Source organism: Pinus tabuliformis, chromosome 7, assembly GCF_031772625.1.
Source record: "Pinus tabuliformis cultivar Carrire ecotype Pingquan chromosome 7, CPIR1, whole genome shotgun sequence".
Lineage (NCBI taxonomy): Eukaryota > Viridiplantae > Streptophyta > Pinopsida > Pinales > Pinaceae > Pinus > Pinus tabuliformis.
In genome coordinates, this window is record NC_142293.1 from 1,944,787,532 (window position 1) to 1,944,812,092 (window position 24,561).

Here is a 24,561-nt window from a genome sequence, read left to right on the forward strand (position 1 = left end):
TCAGTCTCAGAGTATGTACCACTGATCCCAGACCAGTCTCAACCGACCCGAAGTTAGCGTCATAGTATGGTACAACTCCTACCACTGGTCCCAGACCAGTATCATTGATCCCAGATCAATGGAGGTCATCCTAGCATAGGGAGTACGGTAGTTACAACGATGTGTCCATCGGTACTACTATGGTCCCTAACTTCATTTCCCTGCTCATTGATCAGATGAGAGGTACTTCCCATGAGTCCCAGACTGCATGGGTAGGATGCCTCGACAGGAGAACTAATCAATCCTGTCCTCACAGGAGAACACATCAATCCTGCTACAATGCCATGGAGAACACATCAATCCAGGCCTCACAGGAGAACACATCAATCCTGCTACAATCGCCATGGAGAACACATCAATCTAGGCTGCCATGGAGAACACATCAATCCAGGCCTCACAGGAGAACTAATCATCCTGCTACACAGGAGAGCGAATCATCCTGTTCCACAAGAGAGCGAATCATCTTGTCCCAAAAGAGAGTGAATCATCTTGTTCCAGTGTGCACCACCAGGGGAGGGTGAGTCACCCTGTGGTCATATGTTGCTCTAGTAGGAACCGCAAGCCCTTAGAGCTCCTAGAGCTCAATGTATGCAACATGCAAGACCCTTGTACAAGGGTTTCTTGCCGACTCCAAGTCGTTTGGGAAAATCACAGATTAGATCTTTCCTCGGGGCTTTGACAAGGTGTATCAACCTGTACATCATCGTAATGCAATGGAGCCTCCTTGCTCATCAACTTACCATATCCCAGATGATGTCTATCTGCTGGAGCAATCGACGAATACGAGATTCCTCAATAATCGAATCCCACCTCTGGTTGTTATAGAGAATCACAGTGGAATCCAATGTAAATCCAAACAGTTCACTGAAGAGCTTTCGCAACCAAACTACATCACATGAGGTCATGCTATCAACAATATATCCTGCTTTGGTGGTGCTCAAAGCCACCGACTTTTGTTTCCTGCTCATCCAGGATATCGAAGCAGATCCCAAGGAGAAACAACACCCGTAAGTGCTCTTACGGTCCACCACACTGCTTGCCCAATCAACATCAGTATATCCAAGTAGTCTCACATCTTCGGCAATGTATCTTAATCCATGAGAGATTGTGTCCTTAAGACATCTCAGAAGATTCCTGGCATCAATCCAGTGAGGCTCAACCAAATATGAGCTCACAATTCTAACTGCAAAACATATGTTCGGACGGAGGTTCACCAAGAACATCAATGTGAATGAGTTTTTGAAACTCAGAGGCATTTCCCAAGTCTGGTCCAACATCACTACCATATAACTTCTAAAAGTTAAGATCCTCGAGGTAGTCACAGGCTTGCAGTCCATCATACTGAATCTTTCCAATATATTTACCACATATTTTCCTTGAGATAGGGAAATTTCCCTTGGCTTTTGCCACACTTCAAGTCCTTGGTCCTTCATTTCAAATTCAGAAGCCATCTCCCTCTTACATTTGTGAATGAGAGGGTTTGCACCTGTTAGAAAGAGGTCATCCACATACAACACCAGTATGGGAGGCTTGTCATCTTCAACCTTAAAGTAGAGGTTAGGATCAGCTTCACTCCTAGTGAATCCCAGCTTCATCAAGTAGCTATCGATCCTCTCATACCATGCTCGAGGTGCTTGCTTCAGCCCATAGAGAGCCTTCTTCAACCTGCATACATGATATTTTCAATCATAAATCTCAAATCCTTCAGGTTGCTCCACATAGACCTATTCTTTGATAGAACCATGCAAGAACGCGGTCTTAACATCCATCTGATGTAGGTTCCATCCTTGTGAAGCCACAAGGGCTATGATCAAGTGGATGGTCGTATATCTAGCAACAGGTGAAAATATCATAGTCTATACCTCCCTTCTGGGATAAACCACGAGCAACAAAATGAACCTTATACTTTTCCATACTTCCATTTGCTGCATGCTTTTTCTTGTAAAGCCATTTTGAAGTAACAATTGTCTTGTCCAGGGTTTGGGAACTACTTCCCAGACATCATTCTCCATAATAGACTCATATTCTATGGTCATAGCATCCTTCCATAGTTAATGCTTGATGACATCTGAGAATGATGAAGGTTCATTTTGTATGATCGTGCTCATGATGGTCAGGTATCCCTGATACCTGTTAAGTTTCTTACTTTGATGGAAGGTTCCTCAGGGTGCAGCATGTCCTTCAGCATCATCAAGTATCCCCCTAAGCCATGAAGGCCTCTTCTTAGAAGAGGAAGGCTCATGTGGATGAGGATCAATCAGATCCATGGGTTCTTCTACATCAGGCATTGATTCATCATCCTTTTCTTTCGGTTCCTTGGTGTTGGCTTCTTGAGAGCTCCTCAAAGTCGGAAGGTTGATCACCTTGCTGAGAGCCATATCTTCGTCAAAGGTGACATCATGACTAATTATGACTTCCTTTTGACCGGCTACATAGATTCAATAGCCTTTAGTATTTTCACCATAGCCCACGAAAATTCCCTTCTTTCCAGATGCTCCCAATTTATTTCTTTTCTCTTTCGGCACATGAAAGTATACAGGGCTTCCAAAAATTTTAAAATGAGAAACATCAGGTTTCTTACTGGTGAATTTTTCTTCAGGAGTCTTGGAACCCAATGCTTGATGAGGGCATCGATTTTGTACATATACATCGGTGATTGCAGCTTCAGCCAATATAAACTTAGGAAGACTTTGATCATGTAGCATGGCTCGGACAACTTCCGTAATTGTGCGGTTCTTCCTTTCTGCCACACCATTTTGTTCAGGAATATATGGTGTAGTAGTCTCCCTCTTAATGCCAACCTTAGGTATGCCTGAGTGAACCAATTGTAATATATCGGAGGTCTTGATTTGGCTTGAGGGGAATGGTCCCCTTTTGAGCTCTCCTTTGGCACATCCTGGACATACACCTTCTTTCTCTACTTGGAATTCGGGCATCCCTGTTACCATCTGTCTTACATCGGGTAGAGCTTTGTAATGAAGGTGGGCAAACCTCTGATGCCAAAGTTCGGACTGAAGAGTTGTGTCACAAGACATGACACCTAGCGGACTTCCATCGACCTGATATGATGAATCAACACTAAACCCAAGAGTAAAGGTATTTCCATATACATACCTTGCCATTGCTTAAGGTTACCTTGTAGCCTTTGTCTTCCATTGCCGAGATGGACACTAGGTTCTTTTTGAGGTCAGGTGCATTTAATACATCCTGGACTTTCTAGCCTTCTTGAATGGTTGTCCTCTTCCTCGATTCCTAGCTCTCCTCTTATCTATGTTGTTGAATTTGCCATTCCTTCAATTACCATGAGAGGGATTTTGATCATCGTCACGGTGAGAGTCCTTTCTATCAGGGCATTCCCTTGCATAGTGACCTGCTTTATTGCAAATGAAACATCGCCCTTTTCTTCCACCCTTAAATCCAGCCTTTCTTTTCGATTTAGACCCAGAATTATTTCTTTTCTTAGCATGAGAACAAAAAGCAGCAGGAGGACCTTTAGGCATGGGCATTTCTTGCACTTCTTCCCTTGTTTCTTCTTGAATGCATCTAGCCATTAATTCCTCGAAACTAGGAATTACATTATTGTTCAGAAGAGTAGTCCTGAACACATACCATTCAGATGGTAATCCTCCGAGAGTTGTGAGTGCCATTGCTCTGTCAGTAATGGTTTCCCCAATAGATAGGAGATCGTTCTTGATCTCGGTGATTCTTAAGAAGTATGCTTGCATACTTTCATCTTTACCCTTCTTGATTTCCCTCAACTTATTTCTAAGAAACAAAACTTGATTTGCATCATTAACTTTAAATAAACTCACCAGTCTGTCGTAGATTTCCTTGGAGGTGTCTAGATCAGAGATGTAGGCCACCAAGCGCTTGTCGATAGAGTCCCGGATGATCTTCTTTGTTTTGACTTCTCCATTTTTCCATTTGTTCCAGGCAGCAGCAGATGCATTTGATGAAGGCTCAACAATATTTCCTCTTACATGGTCCAGCACTCCTTGATCTTCAAGGGTTAGATCGATAGACATCTTCCATCCGTGATAGTCAGCTTTCTCACGGAGCTTGTCTTCACCAGGAAAGAGTGTTGAGGACCCCATAGTTCTTTTAGGACAACCTTGCCAATATTCTCTTCGATGATTATTCTTGCTCTTGCTCGGGCTTTGTCTTCACCTCAGCTCTGATACCATGTTAAGTTATGGTATGTTCTATTCTTATAACAGTTTACTTCTTTTTCTTATTATATTCCACCGATTAGCAATCACATGTACATAAAGTAAATTGCAGATAGAACATTAAACAATCGACATAAAACAAGCCAAGACAAGAGACACAAGATGTGGCGGCTAGCCAGGGACAAACCCCACAATGTGTGGAGAAACCCTTTGATCAAATCTTCTTTTATCTTCAATAATTCAGCAGAGAGAAATAGTACAATAAATCTGATTCATATCAGCAGTAGCAAACCCTAGATTAGTATCATTAGCATTAGCGGCTTCATTATCAAACTAGGGCAGACCATATCTCACAAACCGACAGTTGGATTGACTTCATTCCACCACCAAAAGTTTCAGCTTCCAGAGGAGGTTCAGATGAACCTACAGTGCAGTTCAGATGAGGAGATCTTCTAGGCAACACAAGTCAATCTTTACTTCTGCAGTTGCAGCTTCAGTTTCAGCAGTTTCCGGCTTCAAACTAGGGCAATCGATATCTTGCAAACCGTTCGTCGGATTGACTTCATTCCACCACAAAAAGTTGCGTCTTTCAGAGGAGGTTTAGATGAACCTACAATACAGTTCCAAAGAGGAGATCTTCTAGGCCACGCAAGCCAATCTTTGCTTCTGCAGTTGCAGCTTCAGTTTATGCAGTTTCTGACTTCAAACTAGGGCAGTCGATATCTTGCAAACCGTTCGTCGGATTGACTTCATTCCACCACCAAAAGTTGCGGCTTTCAGAGGAGGTTCAGATGAACCTACAACGTAGTTCCAAAGAGGAGATTTTCTAGGCCACGCAAGTCAATCTTTGCTTCTGCAGTTGTAGCTTCAGTTTCAACAGCTTCCGACTTCACATATGTGAGAGAGAGAGACCCATTTCAACGCAGTAGAGAAGAGACTCATATCTGCGCAGTAGAGAGAGAGATATGTGATGATATGAGTGAGTCTAAATGAGGAAAAGTCCTCTTATATTTATACACAACGTTGGTGGGTGAATAGATGCGACTGTTGGGCTTCTGAGCCTACATGAGTTGTAGGTCGGCTTGATAATAATTCCATAATCAAAATAAATTCATATCTCCATGAATACTTATCGGAATTGGATGATCTTTATATCAATCCTACACCTATCGACGAGAGGAATCTAATAAAAATATTGTTAGCCATGAATAAGATGACCCACATGAAGTTTTGCCCTGGTTTCCAATTTTAACACCTTTTAAATTGATCGCCAACTCGTCCAACCAACAATATGATGCCACATCATCACTCTTTGGGGTTTTACCCACAAATTGGGAGCACCAACTCTGATTGGACATATATCTCAAATGGTGAAGGATCACAAGATGATATTCATATCAATAAAATTGGAATGAAGAGAAGAATATAATGGCAAGGGTATATAAGATTAACTCATTGATTTGTTGCTACAAAAAATCCAACAAATTTGGGTTATTACCACCCTCCAAGGAAACCAAAACCTTGAGATATGGTTTTATTACTGCATCATCCTGTGGAGATCATCACATCAATGACCTCTAGCTAACCTTGACATGAACGACGATATCTTCACTCACTCTACATTATGTACTCACTTGCACCTGCTACATCTGCACTCACTTTGACATCAATGAAAACTACTCAACAATCTCTCATTTTTTCATTGATGTCAACATATTTATCATCTCCTAGCATGTTGCATAAGATTCCCTTGACTTCATTCTTCTTCTCTTCATTCCTCTCCGATATTTTCTCCCCCTTTGACATCAACAGAAAATGGTGGTTGTCACATAATTGATGATATCTACTTTTGACATGGCTCCCCGTGACAATGTGCTTTTCGTACATTTCGCACCGTGTTTGTTTTACATGCAGTGACATGCCTTTTTTTACTTGGAACGTGGACCATTGGTGAGGGAGAGTGTAACCATTTACAAGGAGAGGTGGGAGGATATCATTCTATGAGTGTGGGAGACATGTTATATTGTGGGGAGTCGAGTTATAGAGGGTGAGTAGGTACACCTTCCCAAAAGTCTAAAAACATTTTTTTTAAGCACTACAAAAAAAAATCGTAGCACCTATAGCCATAATTTTTTCACTACATTTTGCAATTCAGTTTTCCTTTTGGTCAACCCTTTTCCATCATCCAAGAAGCCCCAGTTGGTTTATTTCTTCATATCCCAGATTCATGCTTGGAATATGGCACCAGGGTCATTGGATGAAAGAAATATTTGGTTTAGCCTAATAATTGGTCAGGTGGTACTTGGAAATCCTTAACTTGGTTGGATTTTGCATCGGTTAATATGAGCTAATTTTCCTATCGTATTCTATGAGCACTTGTACTTGTTATTATGATGATTTGATGGTTGTTCTGTCAGGGTTAATAATCTCGTTATATGTTGCTTATAAGCATGGATTTATTCAATATTTGATAAGTATGTGATGGTTAATCAATGCATGGCCTAACAAGTGTTATTTCAACTATTATGAGAGGGCATTATACCTTCTTGGTGATTCTCAAACAAGTTTTAGACTCCTATGAATAGGTATACATTGATAACATGTAGCTTACAAGTTTATTATATGTTTGACGAAATGACTATCATGGTTAGGCCTAGTTAGTTCAAGTTTTGTATTTTTAGCATAATCCTTATGTCATTTATCATTCTGAGAAGTCTCAAGCCATTCTGAGCGAAGTCCTGGAGGTTTCCCTAGAATTGTGGCTCATAGCTTGGGACCACGGGCACTAAACTAAGAAATTTAGGTCACAACTCGATAGAGCAAGTTTTGAGAGTATAGTTGGAGGCCTTCAACCACATGAAGGTAGTTTCAAGTGTGTGATTGGGAGTCTAGGTCACTAAAACAAGGTTCCATCTTAGGGATTGACCACTTGGGGTGTTTCTTTAGCTCTTGGGTAATCTGTAGTCCATGTAGGATGTTAGTTTGTGGTCAGTAAGTTTTAGTTGTAGGCCCCACTTTCTTAACTAGAGCTAGGAGGTTGAGTCATGTCATAGTGGCACTCCATTTCACATTTACCTGGAGGGCTTGTAAAAGCAGGTAAATGTGGGAGGGGGAATTACACACATAAGCTATATGGAATCATCTTGGTGTTGTGGCACCACTAGAAGCTACCACATGACATGGTGATTTGGCACATTTATATTGGTAGAAATTTTGAAAATAGGTTACACATGGAACCCTCTTAGGCTACTGCATGGAATGATGATGTCATGTTGACATCATCATTTGAGAAGAAATGAACCCCAGGTCACAGGGGATGGTCACATTGTCATAAGGGGCCAAATCAAAGGGGCTATGGGTTGCCCCATAATTCTTGGTCATATGAAATTTCAAAGAGGATCACATGATTTGCCCCATCCATTATACAATGGTAAAATATCCATATTATAAGCCCTAATTGACGTGCCCACAGTTGGCTAGACCATCTCTCATATCACTCACAATATGCACGTGTTGGGTTAGGGTCCCTAGGGTTAGTTTTGGGGTTAATTTAACCCAATTTTGTAAAGGTTTTTGTAAAAAGAATGTAAAGTATCTGTGGTATGTGGATGGGGAGCGCACAACTAGATAGGAGTCATAAGGGTCTTAGCCCCTTGTTTGAGTTAGTTTTAAGATTCTACCATGGTCCGTAGACCATGGTATTGTATGGAAGCAAGCTATAAATAGTTGAGTCATTGCAAGTCTTAGAGATAACTTTTGATAGATAAGTGGGTACACTGAATGGTTTTTAGTCTTGGGCAATTGCTAAGGTAGGAAGGCTCTGCTTCTTGTACTTAGGTGAAGAAGAGAAGGTTGATGTAGCTGAGTGTACAAGAGGCCTTGGTAGAGTCCAGAATTGAGTGTGCGGACCCCTGCAGCTGAGTGTGCAGGGTGGAAGAGTCTACAATATGAACAATGAAGATCAATAAAGACTGATTTTAAAGAATTACTGTGCAATCTGAGCATTTTTATTGATTCCATTTATGTTATGATTTATTTATTATAATGTGTTTCTATGTAATAATGTATGAATTCTACGTGAAACCATTGAATCTGTTTATTTACGCATGCTTTAAGTATTTATCTGGACTTGCGAAGTTAAGGATTATGTCTGTTGTGTTTTTAGATAAATTGAATAGATCTGCGTGGAGGCAGATCTAGGGTTTTTCATTGATGTACGTAAGTAGATGATATGTTTTTTTAAAGTCTGCAAAGACTGATCATAGACCTTCGTGAAGGTCTAGAAACCATCTCACCCTAGTTACAGTGACAGGCCCTAGGAAGATACCGATCTGCACGAAGGCAGATATGAAGCTGTGCAGACTTAGAAACTGCTTATCACATGTCCCTGGATGCAGAAACTTGGTTCTAGCATCCCCCAATACTACTTCGGGTGAGACTGTAGCCTGCACTATGTAAGTTGTTGCTCAAACGACTAGTAGTTGAGGGTTTTGTTGGTTGGCGCGAACAACTCTAAACTTGGGTTAGGCCCCCTTAAGCCGACAAATGGTTCCGTTGCTAGGACTGGTATCTATCTAAGAGATGTGTGGTAAATGGTTTCCAACGAAGAAAGAACTAAATAAGTGGATTGATCAGAAGTCACATGCATTTGTGACTCAGGAGAATAGGAGCCCCAAATTGTCCAAGGAGCAGTGGTTTCAAAGGTTTTTGTACACAGACAAGACCGACATGCTCTTCTATTTCTTCCCTAAAGAACTATAATAGTGGTTGTCTGAATTGGTCGATAGTCAAGGGATGTGGAGACTCGATGATCCTATAGTGTGGAATCCTGAATTGGTGCGATGTCTGGAGGCATCAGGGAGAAATATTACACGAGCTGTGGATCACTGGATTGATTGCACATTGGGAAGCTTTGTGACTTATTTCATGATTGATAGGAACATCAACTATAACGAAATTGAACAAAGAATCTTTAAAGCATCGCGAGGTAAGTATTTGAACTCACTAAAGACTTGAATTAAAATGATGTTATGTGAAAAGAGGGTTAAGTAGCTACCTTGATGTTTGGGGCTACACAAAGTGGGAGATTCTTTAGAAGCAATAGAGGATCTAGCCCAAAATACAGTATGCTCATTGAATCCCCGTCAAGCGATGATGAAGGGACGATGCTGAATACACTGTAAAGTACAATTCAATTGATAATGCAAGGTATTCCGAGGATCCCTCATCCATCCACTCCACCTCCACCTCCACCTCATACACCTTCACCTCATACACCTTCACCTACACCCCCACCTCCACCTCATGCACCTTCACCTGCACCCACACCTCCACCTCCACCATTCAATATGGTGAACAGGATGAAGATGTCGAGTTTTGAAGGAACAAGGACGGAGTATCCATAATAGTTTTGGTTTGTAGTAGATGTTGTTTGGACCGCGCAACAAATTTTGAACGAAAATATTAAGAAAGTGCAGTTGGTTACAACCTTACAGGACCACGCATTGACATGGTATATAAAGTATTGTACTGATAACCCCACCATGTCATTGGAAGATACCCAGCTAACTTTGAACAATGAGTTTAGTAGGCCTATGTCATAAGTGCAGTCAGTAATTAAATTTACAGAGATCTGACAGAAAGTTGAAGAGATGCCTTGGGACTTTTATCAAAGGTTGAAGTGCCATATCAGGTAGGCTAATATGAAAATCTCAAATACCCTGAATCATGATTGGTTTGTAGCATCGCTTTTGCCACATTTAAGAATACTTCTGTCACAACATAAGATAACAATGCAAGAACAAGACTTGGAGATCGCGATGAGTCTACATGCATCACCTATTCAGGATCTGAACCTTGGCGTGCAGCAGATTCATTTGCAGCTAGAGAGCCTACACTTGGAGTTGCAGAGCTTAAAGAAATGAATGGAGGCTCAGCCGAAGGTGCGCACTGAGATTTGGTGTTTGAAATGTAAGAGCCATGGACATGATAAGGACCATTGCCCGGTATTTAAGAATTATATTATAGGGGGAGGGCCTGCACCTCTAAAACCAAAGACTAATATTGGGACGAGCACGGGAGCTACGCTATGGTGCGCTATTTGTCAGCTTACAGGACAACATGCTACTAATAATGGCCATATATTGCAGAAGTTTGTATAGACCCCTGAGTAGTTATTTTCCAATTTCTGTAAGTTAGTAGGGCATGATGAATGATATTGTAAAAGTTATGAGTTGATGATGGATATGCCCCCATACCTACATGATATAGGTAGAGAACAACCCTCATGATCAAGGCGCAAGAGTAGCACGCAGAGGATTCCAAGGGTGAGGACAAGAATGGGGCACTGGACCAAGTCGAGGGCGCGACCAGGGCATCTGCTATAACTATGGTAAAGAAGGGCACTTTGCGTGAGATTTTACAAATCCCACGCATCCATCATGTCAGTATTGTCTATAGTTTGACCATGTCATAGAGGAGTGTCTGGTCCTTTTGGCCAAGATGAAAGAAAAGAAGGCATAGCCACAGGAGCCTATGCAGAACATTCATATGATGAGGGTTGAACCCTGTGAAGAGGATTAAAATGTAAATATTGTACTAATAAGTGGAATAATGACTAGTGTGGATAAAGGAAAGAAGCCAGAGGAAGACAGATGGGTGTGAAGGCTGCTAAGAAGGAAGAAACTTTTGATCTCAATCGGGCTAAGAAGACCTTCATGGAGGCTAAGTAGAACTTCACTGAGGCATCTACCTGAGGAAGTCAAGAAAAATCACTCAAGACTAGCACAACATAAGAAGTAGATCCTTCACTTCTAGCTACGTTTTTGGAGACTTGCATGATTAGAAAGCAGTAGAAGGGTTGCAATATTTAATCGACAAGTATGCACATAAAGAAAAGACTCATGCTGAACAACGCACAGTCAGAAAGATTGCTAAGCATAAAGCATGAACGGGGCATGAGATGAGGCTAACCGCGCAGATAGGTGAGTATGAGATGGATTAGGTAATCTTGGATCTAAGATCAGATGCGAATGTCTCGCCTAAGAAGACACGAGAAAGGATGGGGCGACTTGCACTGCAGTGGTATCCTATTAAGTTGCGTATAGAAAACTAGCAGAAAATTATTCCGATGGGATGCTTATATGGTGTAACGGTGGAAATTGAGGGAGCAAGCATGTTGGCTGACTTTGAGGTCATTAAAATAGTGGATGACAGTAATCCCTACCCTACACTGCTAGGGGTTTACTGGGTTATTTATATGAATGGGGTAATCAACTTGAAGAAGAGGATGATGTCATTTGGAAGGGAGTCGCTCAGGGTTATAGTGCCACTAGACCCTGCAGAGGGAGTACAGTATACTGAACTTGTCTGCGACTATGTAGAAAGTGATGATGACTTGGATCAAATATACAAGATAAGAGTGCGAGATGAGGATTGGATCAATCCTATAGCCGATGGAGGAATTGTGTGGGACAAGGTCAACTCCTACGGCTCAGATTTTGATGAAGAGCTTGAGAATTGGCATAATTGAATAGGTTGCATGAAGTATCTATGCTCCGCTACAACATGATGACCAAGTCTCTAAGGTTTGTCTCAGCTGAGGTAAGGAATCTTTCGCATTATGATGGTTTGACTGATGTGGAATTGTTTCTAGATGAATTTTAAAGGGAAGTACTGGAAGAACATCGATTCCAAGCACTGGAATTAGCGTTGCATGCTACGCCTGCCCATTGGTGGGGTACACACAAGGAGAGCTTTACTAGATGGAAAGAACACTGAAAAATGATGAACTTCAGGTTTGGCTATGCTAATACCAGGATGACAGAAAAATATAGTGGGAAGGATGATATGTGCGATCATTTAGCATGATGGAATAAGGCAAGGGGAACAAAACCACAACTCGAGTGGGTGCATATATTTTTCCATACACTAGATACAATCCCAATGAACTGGTATTTGGAGACGGAGCTGTGCCATGGAAGGACTGAATGGGACATTTTGAGGGAGAGTTTTCTATTAACGTTTAGCTTTGAGGATGGGTTTGAAAGCATTGATGAAGTGCTACAAGAAGTTGAATCAGCTATATTTAGAATGCCAAAGGAATCAATCAAATGGACTCAACCAGATTGGAGTACATAGCTGCGCCACACACTGGAATGCTATAATGTGACTGCTGAAGAAGAGGATGATCTGTAGAATATTACCATTCCTGAAATTGAAGGAAAACGTGAAGTCGAAGGACTGAAGGTGGCGAACCCGAATATATTAGAACCTTTAAAAACTCGACAGGTAAACATCGGATCTGAAGAAGAACCTAAGTTTGCGAAGATAGGAGATTATTGGGATGAAGATACAGTTGATAAGGTAACTGAGCTATTGTGTGAGTACAAGCATTTATTTCCATAGAAGTTTTTAGATTTGAAAGGGATGTCATAGATTTAGGAATTATGAAGATTACATTGAAAGAGTATGCGAAACCTATTAAACAATAGCGTTATCAATTAAATCCAAAGTATAAGGAGAAGGTGCACCTAGAACTAGATAAGATGTTGGAAGATGGAATTATTGATCTTGCAGAAGAATCTGATTGGGTAAGCCCAATGGTAGTCTAGAAAAGAAACATAAGGGTTAAATTTGCATATGCATAGATTTGTGGAAGCTGAATGATGCTTGTGTGCATGATCCGTTTCCCACACCGTTTACTGAGGAATTATTAGAAAATGTTGGTGGACAGGAGGCATATTCATTTACTGATGGATTTTCGGGTTATCATCAAACAAAGATTGCATTGGAGGATCAAAGCAAAACAACCTGCGCGATGGAGTGGGGTTGCTTCCAATATACAGTTATGCCATTCAGACTGAGGAATGCGGTTGCAATCTTTTCTCGGGTAGTGATCGAGGCGTTCAAGGAATTTATTCACAAGTTCCTAGAAGTATATTTAGATGACTGGACCATGTTTGGGTTGGTGAAGAGACATGTTGCGAGTCTGTGTCTCATGCTGGATACCTATCAAAGGTATCAGATCATGTTGAATTTGAAAAAGTGTATATTTTGTGTGCCTTTGGGGATTTTACCTAGCCACGTTGTATGTAAGTAGGGATTGATGGTAGACCCTATGAAGATTGTCCTTATTATGAATTTGGAACCCCCTAGGAACGTGAAACAGCTACGCATGAAATTGAGACACACTGGGTACTAAAGGAATTTTATCAAGGCGTATGCCCAGATCATTGTGTTGATGGAAAATTTGTTAAAGGAGGATGCAATGTTTTTCTAGGATGAATATTGTCAGCACAACTTGGACGTTTTGAAGGAAAAAATAGTGACAGTGCCTATCTTGGTGTTTCCAGGCTGGAAAAAGGAGTTTCATGTGCATGTTGATGCCTCATGTATTGCACTAGGCACAGTATTAACACAAGCAGGAGAGGGAGAGATTGATATGATACCTTTTGCAAGTAGAAAGTTATCCAAAGCTAAGAAGAATTACTCCACCACAGAGCATGAAGGGTTGGCGATGGTCTATGCGCTACATAAATTCAGACATTATTTGTTGGCCGGACACTTTAAGAAGTATACGGATCACTCCATAATGAAGTACCTAGTCAATAATCCTGTGTTGTGGGGAAGATTTGTTGATGGTTACTATTGTTCCAGGAGTACGACTTTGAAGTGATTGTGAAGTTGGGTGGGTTGAATGTTGGACCAGACCATCTATTAAGGATTAAAATAGGTGAGGAACGAAGTAGTTTGGAGGAAGGACTTCCGGATGTGTAGCTCTCTGCATTGCGCATCAGGGATGATCATTTTTCCGACATTATTCAGTTTTTAATGACGGGAACAAATCTGGAAGGGTATTCCACTGATCAAAAGAAGTAGTAGTTCGCACTATAAAGTTTTTTGTAATTGCGGGTCATTTGTATAATATGGGGTTGGATGAGATATTGTGAAGGTATGTTCCATAGTTTGAAGGTGCTAGTATCCTAGCTGAAGCCCATAGGGGAGTGGCAGGAGGTCACTATGCAGGGAAAGCGATCGAGCATAAGATTTTGCACGCTGGGTTATGGTGGCCAATGCTACATAAGGATTCTAAGGCATATTGCAAGGTGTGTGATGCTTTCTAAAGGATAGGGCAGCCTTCGTGAAGGGATGAATTGCCTTTAAATCCCCAAGTTTCATTGCAGGTATTTGAGAATTGGGCCATTGATTTTATAGGACCCATAAAACCACCAAGAAAGAAGACGGGCACGCAATATATCATTACTGCAACAAAGTATTTAACCAAATGGGTGGTAGTGCATCTAGTTGAGGATTGTGTAGTAGCCACTGCTGCAAAGTTTCTATTCGAGTACGTCTTAACAAGGTTTAACTGTCCTAAGATTTTGATGAGTTATAGCATATGCACTTCCTGAATGAAATGATCAATGCAATGTTGGAAGAATTTTAGGTGTATCATTAGAAGAGCACGCCCTATCACCCACAAGTGAATAGAATAGTGGAGTCTTTTAACAACGCTTTGGAAAATGCATTGACAAAGGTTTGCAATGCTTGGAGGATTTATTGGGACATGCACATCCATGTTGCATTACAGGCTTATAGGATGACCTGTAAGAAGTTAATAGGCCAAACTCAATTCAGGTTGCTCTATGGGATTGAAGCAGTAATGTCGATGGAGTATATTGTGCCAAGTTTATGGATTGAAACCTGGAATGAGATGGAAGACCCTGAGACCTTGGCGTAACGGCTCGCATAGTTGATGAAGTTAGAAGACAACCTTTCTTGTAGAATTTCATCAGCAAGTGCAAAAAGAACGTGAGGAAGCATGGCATGATAGGCATATTAAGTTGCGCACATTTAAGGTGAATGACTTAGTGTTGCTATATCATAGCAAGTTTACAAAATTTCTAGGAAAGTTTCAAATGCATTGGTTGGAGTCGTATGTTATCAAGGAGATCATTGATGGTGGCGCAGTTCAACTCACGAAGATGAATGGGGAACCATTCCCTAGGCAAGTGAATGGAAGTAGGCTAAAGATGTACACAGGGGACCCTACCCCCATGCAATGACTGTATGGCAATAGGATAGTCTTAGTAATCTAGGTGGATGAAATGGATTACAATAATATAAACTATGCTACCTAGCGAAGTGAACAAAGTATAAGGAGGGTTGCGTGTAGAATGACAGGGGTACGACAGGTGAAGCTACGCTAGATAAGTTGCACCATGGAGGATTGTGCGCGTAGATTGGTCTAAAAGTAGCCATTGATGTTACTATTCATGATTTGATGGCAAAAAGTCAGTTAAGAGGAGTAGGTAGGTGCTATTTATGGAAAAAATATTTGAATATCTACTGCTAAAGAGGCATTTATTATTAGAATTTTGGGGGAACGATTGGATTTGAATTAAAAAATCCCTATAAATCTTGCATGTTGGACCACTGAAGAACACTTTACATTTTGAGACTTGTTTAGGCAATTTGTTGTCTGAATTTTATGAGTTGTCAATTCTGAGAGGATTCCATGGCAAGCCTAGAATTTTCTTCCTTACCTACGTGGAACCAGAAGGCCATTCTCCATCAAATGACTTCCAACAACCCCACCGAAGCTGTGAGTTATGAAGCTGACGTTTTCGATGCGACGGGCCCTGAAATATGAAGTATGGAAGCTACAATCCTTGTGCCTACCACACCAAGGTCGTTGAGGATGAATAAATCCACCGCAAAAGAGAAGAAACCAGCTTCAAAACAGAAGAAATCAACCACTAAGGAGAAGCAGAAGAAGCTGATGCTGGTGATAATGTCACCGAGGAAGAATCTAGAGGTGCGACAAAAGGATAAGAATGAAAAATAGCCGAGAAGGTGGTCGATTTAGAAGAGGAGGAATACCAAGGTGTCAAGGAAGTAGATGTTGAAGAGTTCAAGCCTATCTCAAGGCTTCCTGAGTATATCCCTTTGTGGAAGGGAAGAAACAAGTTACCAAGGACCCAGATTCTAGGAAATTTTCACTCTCAACACCATTGTTGCCTTAACAGGTGGAATTTGAAGGTTCTAGGTTAGTGCGCATTCCAGTACTAGAAATGGAGGATTGAGACCTCGTGTACCATGAGAATTTCCCATATTTAGCAACCAACAAATATATGACAAAGATATATTATGAAGAAACGAGGGTTACGCAGTTGGATCCCATGAAGTGGGTCTGCATTGTTGAGAAGGCGGGGCTGTTGCATATGCTTTGTGTGCCACATTATCATCGCTCAATTATCAACACAGTGTGTGTGCGCCAGTTCTTCACGTTGGTGCATGATGGGTTAGAGGGAAAAGTGGGGAAAAAGACTTGGCAGACAAAATGAAGAAATAGTATGACCTTGTTAAAAAGTCAAACAAATACTCTATCTACTCAATTCATGACCAGGTAGTGCAGTTCACTACCCAGATTCTTGTGGGAAAAATTATGAGGAAGTGTCATGCAGACGAAGTTTTGACGCCAGTAGTATCACTTGCATCACCATGTGAGAAAGGTGTTCAATACAATTGGGAAAAGTATCTATGCCAGCAGTTCCTTGCGAACCGCCGAGCAGCTTAGGGGGAGAGAAAGGCATTCCAGTATGCATGGATTTTGTTATCTATTGTCTTAGTCGCTTGGAGGTTTCCAGAGGACAATCAGTTCCCCTCGTACAAGAAAGATTTACCGAAGGCAGTGCAGTTTGCCTCGTTGTGGTTAACAAAGGATCCGATAAGGATCAAGGAGTCCAAAATTTTCTAGATTTTGGTACAGAGGAACCCTCTTATGGTGATCAGTTAGAGGCTAAGGTTGTCCCCAACCTTATTCATAGAGTTGTTTGCCTACACGAATTTGAAGGCTGATTTTCACAGTGTGTCCATCAAAGCGCGGAAAGACCCAAAGCACACATGGCACCAATTACCTTATTTGGTCTCTGAGACAGATGTGCAGGAGATTGTGGGTATTGGCTAGCAGAGTGGTGTGAACCCACAGGACTTGATGAGGGAACAAGCAAAGGATTGGAGAGCTCTGCTACGCAGAAGTGGAAAGATGCAGCTCAGAAGGTCGTGTGTGCCTTGGTTGAGTAAAAGAATAAGGAATCTACTAAGGCAACTGTAGAGAAAGAACATATGGAGGAGGAGCAACCTGCTAAAGAGCGGGTTGAAAAGGAACAACAATATATAGAAGAAGATGAAAAATTAGCTTCATAGCACATTGATGAGCAAGAGTAGTCAGAGCAGGGAAGTGGCAATGGTGAGGAGTAGAGAACTCCTTTCATATTTAAGAGACGCAGGCAGGATCATACAGGTGGAAAAGGGAAAAAAACATAATTCTGATAAGTAGACACACATTGACTCAATGGTGCTGGCAAAAGGCGATCTTGATGAAATGAGTGACAAGGTGAGAGACACAATGACTGAGGTGTTGCAAAAGTTTGAGCAACAATATATGTAGATGTTGGGCCATGTCCAAAAGGATATGTGTGAGATGTAGATCCAGGCTAACAATATTCAAGCAAGCATCAGGAAAGCGAGCAGGGTGCAAGTGAGCCTGACACATGGCAGTGTAACAGTGGTGGAGCTAGAAAATACCTTAGACCTTAGATTCATACCATTGCCAGAGGGGTCCGTTCATACAGAATTAGATGAGGATCACACTATGATCAATACAGTGAAGGACATGGGGTTGAATTTGGTCACGTTGCCACTCCAGACCCTCCATGCGCTACATCAGGGGGTGTCAGATGAGTTGAGGATCAGGGAACAATGCGCCCTCACCGTTGTTAGTGAGTTTAAGGTCAACAACGAACAACTGTTTGTGGAGAAAACTCAGGCGCTGAAGGAAAAGGAAGAGCTACAAACACGACATCAAAGACTAGAAGCAATGATTGAGAAGGCCTGCAAGTCAGTACCTGAATTGAACATACCAGAGGATGCAGAGGCCTCAGCCAAAGTAAGGAAATTGGCTGCTGCAGTATGTGCATCAAAGGAGGAAGTCGACAGGGTTACCTTTGATTTCTAGATGAAGATAGTAGAGTTTCAGTTGAATTTGTAGCCCACAAATCCTACAGAAGTACAGGAGCAACGCCCAACAACCATAAAGGAGAATATGAGCACCTTGCATGCCGTAGTGAATGACTGCAAAACAATGTTTGATGCAGCAATGGAATTATGGACAAATCTGCTAGAGGACACGAACCTGTAGACGCTTAAGACTGATGTACATGAGATGAAACAGAAGTATGATGAGGTCCAAGAAACTGTGCGCACTTGGGCACCAGTGCAATGCGTCTTGAAGATACAAGAGGGAAAGTAGCTGCTAGCACAGGTCGAAGAATTGCAGCAGAGATAAAGACCATATTACAGTCATGGATAGAGGAATCTTGTGAGCCTACTCTGTCACTTGAGGAAAACCTAAAGGTGCTACAACAGACACAGAGGAAAATGCGCCTAGCAGTGGAGGGCCCAACGAAAAATAAATTGGTCGAAGAGGTCCAGCAGGCAGCGACGCAGGGCGCTGCTGAAGTTTTAGTGTTGCAAGTTGAGCTCAGTGTTCTTCACAGCAAGATTGAGGCACTAGCTAAGTGACTCGAGGGCGAGTCATGATCTTTGTGTTGGGGGCATGTTGGGTTAATGTCTTTAGGGTTATTTTTGGGGTTAATTTAACCCAATTTTGTAAAACGAATGTAAATTCTTCGCAATATGTGGATGTAGAGTGCGCATCTAGATAAGAGTCAAAAGGGTCTTAGCCCCTTGTTTGGGTCAGTTTTCAGATTCTCCCATGGTCCACAGACCATGGTATTGTATGGAAGAAAGCTATAAATAGTTGAGTCATAGCAAGTCTTAGAGATAACTTTTGATAGAGAAGTGGGTACGCTAAATGTTTTTTGTTGTCTTGGGAAAGTGCTAAGGTAGGAAGGCTCTGCTTCCTGTACCTAGATGAAGAAGGGAAGGCTCCTGCAGTTGAGTGGGCAAGAGGACTTGGTAGAGTTTGCAGTTGAGTGCGTGGACCCCTGCAGTGGAGCATGTAGGGTAGAAGAGTCTGTAATCTAAACAACGAAGATCAATAAAGACTAAATTTATAGAATTACTGTGAAATCTAAGAATTTCTATTGATTCCATTTATGTTATGATTTATTTCTTATAATGTGTTCCTATGGAATAATGTATGAATTTTGCCCGAAACCACTGAATCTATTTTATTTATGCATGATTTACGTATTTATCTGCATTCGTGAAGTTAAGGATTATGTTTGTTGTGTTTTCAGATAAATTGGATAGATTTGCGTGAACGTAGATCTAGGGTTGTTCATTGATGCACGTAAGTGGACGATATGTCTGTTTAAAGTCTGTCAATACTAATCATAGACCTTCGTGAAGGTATAGAAACCATCTTGCCCTAGTTATAGTGACAAGCCCTAGGAAGATACTCATCTGCGCAAAGGCAAACCTGAAGCTGTGCAGACTTATAAACTACTTATCACAGGTCCCTGGATGTGGAAAATTGGTTCTAGCATCCCCCAATACTGCTTTGAGTGATACTGCAACCTACACTACGTAGGTTGTTCCCGAAAGGGCCAGCAGTTGAGGGTTTTGTTGGGTGGCGTGAACAACTCTGAACCTGGGTTAGGCCCCCTTAAGCCAACAATACATATGAGCATCCCCACTATTAAAAAAGATATTGAATCTATGAAATTTAATAGGAGACGAGTCTGTAAAAGACTTTGAGGAGTAAGTGTTTGCTCTCATTTTGGAAAGTGAATTATCTATGTTGAAAAGTCTTACCATGATGGCCTTATTTTTTTCTCATATAAGTAATAATGTTTACACTTACCTCATAAGTATGTTAGTATAGTCACATCAATTGAACTGAGATGTGGATATTAGCCTACCATGATGACATCAATTTGATATGAGAAATGTTGAGCTTGGAGGTCAGTATGATAGCCACATTGTGTGCACTGAACCAATGTGGTCTTCCTTAATGACGTTATTTTGATATAAAAAATGTTGATCCCAAAGGTCTGTATGATCACCATGACATTTTCACTAAGCATGAAGGTATTCCACAGAGGCATGGATAACCATGATGGTTGTATATGTATGAGTAATTGTTTGTATTCTAGAGTGAAGCCACATGGATCAATGTGGAATCACCTGGGCATGTAGGCATTTCTATTACAATAAAATGGTTGTTGCATCATGGTATCACAAGTGACACCAGGTAGTTGAGTTGGTGAGGCATGTGCATGTTATATTGGTAGTCACTGGTTTGATCTATGGTATTGAATAGGTTGAGTTACATTTTACTATTAATATATATTATCATTTTGTCGAATATTTAGGCAACCATTGGTGGCTAGTGTCAGAATCCAATTGAGAACCTAGAAAATGGATTTATGTAGAATATTTAACTTAATATAAAGTGTTATTTGGTTATTTTGAGTGTTTGGAGTAAATATTGGTCTAACCTTGATTTCAAAAGAAGTTGGATGATCAAGATTCAGAGAGGAATGTAACCAGAGGGGTATGATGCTCATTTGACACTTATTTGATGGTCATAATATATTTTGTTCATTTTGAGGGTCTATGAGAAAATAGAAGATATTTTGGATACATGACGCAAGCAAGTTCCAAGAAGGGATTGAAATGACTAGATTGAAGAACTAGCTAAAATAAAGTATAAGTAACATTATGATATCCAACAATGATTATTGATATTCCTTTTGTAATAATGATTATAGTATAATGGTTGTAGGTTGTGTGGAAGTACAACGATTGAAATTTGGTAGTGAAGTGTGGTAATGTTATGGTTGCAAAACTTGTGACAATCCTTCTCATAGAAATTTCAGTGATATATGTTGATTATCGATCTAGTTTGAAAAAGAAATTGATAGAAGTCTAAAAGGAAGTTTAATGAGGTTGAAGCCTCAATAAAGTTGGAGCCTAGAATAGATTAGGGCCTACTCATCGCAGAGGTTGGAGCCTCAATTAGATTGGAGTGTAGAGCAGGTTGGAGCTTTCTCATCATAGAGGTTGGAACCTTAATTAAGTTGGAGCCTAGAGAATGTTGGAACCTTCTCATTATAGAGGTTGGAGCCTCAATCAAGTTGTAGCATATAGTGAGCAACTTCTTGCATTTTTCAAGTTTCATGCCTCAATCTCATTGTAGCCTACTGTGAGTGGAAACTTTCATTTCGTGTAGGTAGTTGCATCTAGCAAGTCATAGCCTGCAAATGTATGCAAATGAATTAAAGATAAATAAGAAGAAGGTTGTTAGTTTTGCCCTGTATGGATTTACACCTAAAAATCTTGTGTCTCTTTGTGATGTTATGCCTTCTTGATATGTTACTGATACAATGATGCTTTGTTATAGTTGATGATATAATTCTTATGGTTCACTATTGTATGGTTTCCTAACTATGAAAAAGTTACAAAATGGTAAAATTGATCTCACACTAATTCACCCCCCACCCCTCCCCGCCACCCTCGCCGCCTCCCCACCCCCCCTCAATGTGACCTTTGGACCAACAATAGGATTATGAGGTTTAATAACTAATGGCACATAGCTAAGGTAGTCTACTTGCATAGGAATGCAAGTGGGAGTGTTTCTCCTAAACTATTTAAAAAGACTGTAATTTTAAGGATGTTATAAACCTTAAGAAAGACTATAATTATCTTTTTTCACATGATAATATGTTAAGTGCCCTTGTTACAATAAATGTAGAGGGAATGTTTTGAATAGGTAAAATCAAGTTGTACACTGAATATGAAAACCCCATAAGCATGAGAAGGTTTGATTTGTTGCAAATATCTAAATATATAATTGAAATACTAAAATAAAAACTTAACAAGTGTTGCAGGGTAGCATAGTCCCTACCATTCAAATGGAAATTATGCTTTTATAAAAATTGCATTTCCAATTTTCAATAATAGAGTGTTATTACCTTATAGACAAAACCTTTGACCTCCACATGCATATCTATCTAATTCTTTGAAACAATCGTGACACCATATCATATTTACATTTATTAGTATTAAAATATTTGACAAAAAATATAGCCAAAAAATTTGTAAAAAAAAATAAATACTAAGAGATTAAAGACTTATTAATCACTTATAGATTCTATTCAACCCATTTTTTTCTATATGCTCATTTGATAAAACTCTATTAACAATACAATTTTATGATATCAAATTTGTAAAAACATCAAGTGGCATGAAAAATTACTTTGGATTTTTATTGCACTAAATGTTAATCCAACGCAAAAAACATTACTCATACATTTTCAATTCCATTAAATATTAATTTTTCGTCATAGCATCTCCACCAATTAATTTTAGTCCTTCAGTCCTCTGGAGTTGGTAGAGAGATCTATATTCAATTAGATAGGATATCCTTAGAAGTGTATGTCTAATAGAGCATGAAAATGTTAAAATTATATTTTATATTAACAAATAAAAATTACCTTGAAAAACATATTAGACAATTTTTTCAAATCCTTTCAAAAACATGGTTATAAACTAGTCAATGAACTATTTATTTATCTAGGCTTCTTTAATATTTATTAAACTCCATGTCCAATTGTAGAACTTTAAATAGCTACACTAAAATAAAATAATATTTAAGATGAGATGAAACCAAAACGAAACTCATAATTAACAAAACGAGATGAGGTTTACTCAGCCAAGAGGGTTAGCAAACTTTATCATTTTTCATTAGTGATATCTGCAGTCTATTTGGAACTCATTTTGAAAAGGTTGTTTCCAAAAGCATATTGTCCATGAATATTCATGAGTGATCACAGTTAGAAATCTTTATCAGTGACAAGGGACAGATGACACCAAACCTTTCCAAAAAAAATTCAAATTAAATGGTAACAAATTATATTTTTAATAATAACAAAAATTCTTTATTCGTCTCTAAAATTAAACATTATAATTTTCACTAATCAATGCTAAACTAATAATAATCAATACAAAAATTGATTGCTAAGACAAAAAACTAATAAAACCAAAACAACATTCAAAAATTAATTTTAAAATTTTAAAATTCAAATACAACTACTCTTTAAATTATACTATTAAAATGAATCTAGTTAATTGATTTTCTTTACAATATATTTGAAAAATGTAATTTTTGTAATTAAAAAAATATAGAATATACTCTTTAAATTCATGTACGTATATTTTTAACTATATTATTATTTTAAATTTATATAAACTTATTCTTCTGAATTTATATTATATTTTTGTCTATTTTTAGTAAAACCAAAGTTTAATTCAAAATATACTCACTTTTATAGTCTAAATATATTTTAATACATTTTATATAAGATTTGATAAATTTTACTTCTATTAATTTCTAAAGTTTACTTCTATTATTTAATTATAACATTATTAAATCAGATATTGATGAATATAGAATTTAGTGGGATTTTTTTTAAAAATTAAATATATATAAATTTATGATTTACGATAAAAATTTTACAATTTAAAAATATATATTTTTTCTGGTTTGGAGTATGTCTTAAATTTGTTTCTTTTTAGCCAACATCTTGTTTCTAGACCAAGAAGCATTTGGTAAGAGTGAAAGCCAATTATTCATAGATTTTCAATTTCATTAAATATTAATTTATCGTTGTAGCATCTCCGCCAATTAAATTTTGTCCTCTGGAACTGTTGGTGTATATATATAATACCCAAACCTTACAAACCAAATTAAACATAGTAAAAATAAAAATAAAAATATTTTATACATGGTCCCCTTACCTGAATTATGTTTTAATATTTCGGCACACATACAAACAATACCAATCATACATACAAATAATATTAAACAACACATATACAATTATATTAATCAGCATACATACAATTATAATAATCTGCATACATACAATTATATGGGCATATTAATGATGTTTCACGCGAAGGCTGTGTCACCTATTGATAGTACCAACCCAATTGAATATGATTTATGGGTGATTGTTGTGATAGGTCTTCGTGCACATGGCCTTACACGTTACTGCATTGCGTTGGTTCTCTACCGAGCCTCCACGTGGTGTTTTCACATCCCAAGGAATAAGACCTCGGTATGCGTCTGCCATCTGTCGCAGTCCTCCATCGTCGATCTCTAGCTCATGAATCGATGGTAGTGATGGGCTAGAGTTTACCCTAACCACCTACCTGCATCAATGCTGGAATTTCTCATTGTTTCTAGCACACTTTGGCTCCGCGCTACTCTGCAAGGGTTTGGGTTATGAGTTTTGGCGAGGCTTTGTCCATGGCACTAAACGAGGTTTGAAAACAGAAGGGCTTATCCATCGCGTCGAACCAGGTAACCCTCCATTCA